Raw genomic sequence first — 5,799 nt, 5'->3', positions numbered from 1 at the left:
TTCAGGGATAGTGATTCCCCCTGAAGTCCTTTTATTGATGAGGATAGTTTTAGCTATCCTGGGTCTTTTGTTATTCCAGATGAATTTGCAAATTGTTCTGTCTAACTCTTTGAAGAATTGGATTGGTATTTTGATGGGGATTGCATTGAATCTGTAGATCGCTTTTGGTAAAATGGCCATTTTTACTATATTAATCCTGAATGGCAGACTTTCTGTTCCTCTGAGTGGCCAATGTTCGGAGTTGGATGGCCGCCAATAGGGACTTTTAATTTAGATGTTATTTGTGCCGTTAAAGACATTATTTTTCAGAGAGAACCAGGGTCCCATCCGGACCAGCAGCCGTACGTACATCACTGTCTGGCAAGACTTGACTCAGTAACCCCCTCCTTGGGTCCAACCCTGGATTCCACCTAAGTCAGGCCCCCGAGCCCTGACTCTGCAAAAATCTAAAACAGAACAAAAGCTGGGGAAGGTGCAGCCCGAAGCACCTTCCTTGAAACTGCCCTCCACTCCTCAGATCTATCCCGAGATTGAGGAACCCCCGGAGTGGCAAGCTCCCCTCAGCAGCCAGTTCTTGCCCCTGTGGTCAAAATGCCCCAGGTTGGGGGGCAGGGAAGTCCCTAAAATAGTTTCAAAAAGAATCTACAACAAACTGTGAAGAACTTTGTTTTACCAGTCAAATTTTAGAATTCAGGCTTTGACTGTGGCCAAGGTCAGGATTAATGTTTTCTTTTCCATGGGCCTTTAACCCAGTGAGACAGCTTGATGAAGGGCTGCTACTGAGGTCCTGAAAGTCCAAGGTGAAACAGTTACAATTCTTATGTCAGCCACTTGGCATCTAGCACCCAGGTCCTAACCATCTCTTCATCCTTTTGTTATTAGTTCTTACTAGAAGCCTAGTGTCATTTAGAGGCTGGTTCTCTTGAGAGGCAAAGCCACCAAGCTGACACTGAAGAGAAATACTCCTTGAGAAAAAATAGAAGTCCAGAGAGACAGTCGGTAACAGATCAGCTGCCTCTCTGTTCACCTTTCTGTTTCACAGGCACAAAGTTTGTGCTTATTTTTACAATTGCCTTTTTGTCCCAAAAAGGCCTCCTGGTTTAGCTGTGTGACTAAATGCTATTTGTCCTCTTTGGCAGACCTCTATTTCTGGATTCTCTTCTTGTTTTCTCACCATCCCACTTGAGATGCTTGTTAGTAGCTGTTACAGGTCCTCTTTACTACTGAGGAAATACAGAATCCTACTAGAAGCCAGAAAAAAAAAATGTTCCAGACACAGATGGAAGGCCCTCACTTCTGCCTGTTGGCTTCAACAAGCCTGAAGGTAGGGAGCACCAGGTCTACTGGCAGACTCCATTGATGGGTCTCTGAGGGGCTAGAAAACGCCCCACCAATTTGGCTAAGGTAAGGAAAAGATATGAAGAAACTTGAGGGGTTAAGCTAAGTTGCTGAAAGAGTTAGTGTAAGTTACGGAGAAAGTAAGGTTGAACAGAGAGACTGAGGAAGAAAAAGAGAAAAGAAGGTAAAAAGAGCAAGAAGCTAGGAAAAACAAAGAGACAAAAAGAAGAGGAAGCTAGAGAGCTAAAGAGAGTTAAAAGACAAGAGAGGAACATATACTGGCCACAGTAGTTAAGGAACCTAGGAAGATAGTACCTGGCAACAGAAGAGAATTCCTGGCTAAAGATCAGTGTGCCTAATGCAAAGAAAAAGGACACTGGGTCAGGGACTGCCCCAGGAAAAAACAGAGGGTCCTCTCCAGCAGCCCGGAAGGCAAGTCTCTCGGTCCTAGAGTGCTGGCTATGCTCAAAGATAGAAGGGAATCCCACCCAGTTGTTTTGTGAATGAATATGGGGGCCCAACATTCTGTGCTCCTATGCCCAAATGGGCTTGTGTCCAGCAAAAGACCTTGAGTACAGGGGACTACGGGCAACAAATAATACTCATGGACTACCTGAAGAACAGTGGACCTTGGCGTGGGCCAGGTAACCCACTAGTTCATGGTCATCCCTGACTGCCCCTATCCCTTGCTCATGAGAAATTTGCTTTCCAAAATGGGCTGGGTGAGGCCATGTGTATGCATATCTGCAGACTGTGTATGTGGAGCTTAAGACCTGTCTCAGTGCACCAGTACCTGATGCTGAAAGATGTGTGGATTAGTGCCATTCTGCCTGGAACACACTGTTCCTGCCAGCCGGGCACTAACAATTATCACTCAATCCAGGACATAAACTGTGGTAGAGTGGCTGATGTTTTGCCTTTGAGTAAAATCTCCCAGAGGATGGGACCACTGGTCAGCTGCCATAGACTAGATTCTCCACCAGTTGGGGACAATCTGGTCACCTTGCTCCCCAATCTTGACCTGGAGCCACCACAGCACGAGTGTCAAGCACTGGCAGAAGCCCATGGGTGGAAGAAAGACCTCTGCGACTGACCAATCGACCCCTGCTGAAATCCGAGGCTACCTTGTCTACAGACAGGAACAGTTCTTTTCATGAAGGTCAGAGATGAGTGGGTGCTGCCATGGTGGACAACACAAATGTCATCTGGGTTGGACAAACCTCTACTCCCCAGCACATTAGTGCCGCAGATGCCTTTGCCATCTCTTGGATACCCTGATGAAGCCAGCAACTGTGAGTATTATTCATTGCCCAGGACGTCAGGAGGGAAGAGATTCAGTGACATGGGACAATAACAAAGTAGATTAAGTGGCTCGAAAAATGGCTATGCAGGAGCCTATCCTGCTTACAGGTCTGCAAGAGACAGCCACTGGGAACTGGGATCAGACTAAGGGATGGCCCCACTTAGAATGTACAACAGAAGAAAAGGCCCAAATTGCTTAAAAGAAAAAAAAAAAAAAAGACAATGGTACACCTGAAGGGAAAGCTATACTCCCCAGAGAACAAACAAAAGACTTACTTTGCCAAATATACAAATGGACTCATTTAGGAGATAAGAAGCTTGTTCAAGTAGTTAAGGTAAATGTAATAGACTTTAAGATTTTAGCAAGAGAGGCAGTAAAAAGGTATAAGATATGTCAGTAAGTAAATGCTTAACACGCAAACAGGGCAAAGAGACCTAGAGAGTTTAGTAAAAAGTCAAAGTGAACTTCACTGAGATAAAACCAGAAAAATATGGTTACAAGTATATCCTAGTGCTTATAGATACCTTTTTAGGAATAGATAGAAGCTTTCCTCACCAAGCAAGAGACGACCTCGGTAGTCATCAAAAAGATACTGGAAGAAATCTTCCCCTGGTCTGGAGTGCCCAAGGTAATCTGGTCAGAAAACGGCCCTACTTTCATTGTGAGGGTAAGCCAGGGTGTGGCTAAGTATTTAGAGGTCAATTAGAAATTACATTGTATCTGAACTCAAAAGTTCAGGATAGGTAAAAGAATAAATAGAACTTTTAAAAGACCCTGACTAAATTGGCCATGGAACTGGCATGAACTGGGTGACACTCATCCTCTTGCCTCTCTTCAGAGCAGAAATAGCCCTTCAGATTCAGCCTTACCCTTTTGAGATCTTATGTGGGGCCTAAAACCTCTAACATAGATGATATCATAGTGTGTGATTTGTATGCCAGACTAAAGACCTACAGATGAAACAGAGGAATCTGAGTCACAACTGGCAACCTATACTAGGGACCTAAGAGACATCTCATCAGTTCCAGGTTGGAGACTCAACTACATACGATGTCGCAGCCAGACATTCAAGCCACTGCTGGAAAGAAATGCTTGGTGCTGCGACCCCCGCCTGACAGCCCGTCAATTCTCAGCCCTCACTGGCCAGCGTACTAGCTATTTGGGCTGAGAGCTAGACCTAGAGGGCATTCAGATCTTCAAAAAGCTCCCCTTGCACATCAGATAAGTGGATACACCAGAGACGTGACTGAGAGGTTGCTATAATGCTCAATTGAGGAGTGTGCTTTAAAAACAAAAATTTCATGTTTGCCATGGGTTCCGTTGAGATAGGTCCCCCAATTGTAGGTGTGGGGGTAGGCTTGATTTCTATTGCAAATGATGTAATATCCCCTTATATGTCTTAATGAAGACATTGCATACGTTAGTACTCCTAACACTTCTTGGGACTGAGCCTCTGGGATCACAACCTGTATAAGTTTAGAAGTTCTAAAAGGCAGTCATATCCTTTGTGTGTAGGTTCAGATAGTGTCCAGATTGGAATCCTGATGCTAAAGACTTAGTAAGACACAAGAGAGTTGAGAATTACTTAGGGCTATCTTAAGGCTGAGTCTAAGTGCTGCAAAGGCAGCTGCAAGGACACTTGCTGTTGCCCTGCAACACAAAGCTTCTGGAGAATTCAGAATTGCCATTGACTTAGATACAGAAAGAGTAAAAAAAGACTTTTTAGCTGACTTCCAAGAATCCCTAACCTCCCTCTCAGAGATAGTCCTTCAGAAAAAAAGATTAGACCTGATATTCCTTAAAGAAGAAGGTCTGTGTACTACACTAAAAGAAAGAATGTTGCTTCTATGTAGACCATTAAGGAGTAATTAAAGACTCCATGAGTAAACTTAGAGAAAGGTTAGACAAAAAACAGAGAGACTGAGAAGCACATCAGGGATGGTTCGAGAGCTGGTTTAGTAGATCTCATTAGATGACTACTCTGATATCCTCCGTATGGGACCCTTCTTAGTTTTGCTTTGTTAAATACACTAGTTACCTTCATTAGAGAAAGAGTGAGTTCCGTTCAGATTTTGATGACACACCAACAGTATCATGCTACTAAAGTTTAGTTCTATGATTCGAACTAGCCACTAGAAGAAGTGGGGAATGAAAGAATAAAAAAATGCAGCTAAGAAGTCAGAAGTTTAAAAATGCTATCTCACCCCCTAAGAAGCCCTAAATACCTCAAATTCCAGACCCCGCCCTCTACCTGTAAGTAGGTAAAAGATCACATTTCTTGAGCCTACTCTCCCTGGAACTAGATAAAAGGACTTAAGATAATGCCCTTAGATATGTGATTCCCGACCTAGTAAAGATAACAGAAAGCTTCTCCCAGGAACTAGATGACCATAAAGTTAAATTAAAATCTTAGAGAACAACCTTGAGAATCAGGAAGCTTCTCCTAGGAACGAGCAGACCATAAAGTTAAACAATCTTGAGAAACAGGAAGCTCCTCCTTGTGATTTTTCACTGGTATTCTGGACACTTTCCAATGATGCCATCCCTGCCCCCTGGAGTTGTGGTTTCTCCCATTAAATTCCCTTTCTTCCAGCCTCTTGGGGGTCGAACTCCTGTACCCTGTGTGCGATACAAGTCTCAACCCCAGTACACTGGTTCCTATCTATAAACCTAATAATATTACAGCAAGGATGGTCTTGTGTGAGTTCTTGGGGGTGGAGGGGTCATATCACCCCAAGACTTGAGTGAGGGACTCCCTGCTATGGGGGTCTTTCAGTTGAAAATGCTATCTTTTTAATATTGAATGCTTTTGGATCCTTTGTCAAAAATCAAGTGACCATAGGTCTGTGGGTTCATTTCTGGGTCTTCAATTCTATTCCATTGGTCTATCTGTCTGTCTCTGTACCAATACCATACAGTTTTTATCACTATTGTTCTGTAAAACTGCTTGAGTTCAGGAATAGTGATTCCCCCTGAAGTCCTTTTATTGTTGAGGATAGTTTTAGCTATCCTGGGTTTTTTGTTATTCCAGATGAATTTGCAAATTGTTCTGTCTAACTCTATGAAGAATTGGGTTGGAATTTTCATGGGGATTGCATTAAATCTGTAGATCGCTTTTGGCAAAATGGCCATTTTTACTATATTAATCCTGCCAATCC

Source organism: Rattus rattus, chromosome 1 (assembly GCF_011064425.1).
Source record: "Rattus rattus isolate New Zealand chromosome 1, Rrattus_CSIRO_v1, whole genome shotgun sequence".
Classification (NCBI taxonomy): domain Eukaryota; kingdom Metazoa; phylum Chordata; class Mammalia; order Rodentia; family Muridae; genus Rattus; species Rattus rattus.
Note: the sequence above shows the minus strand (reverse complement) of the source record.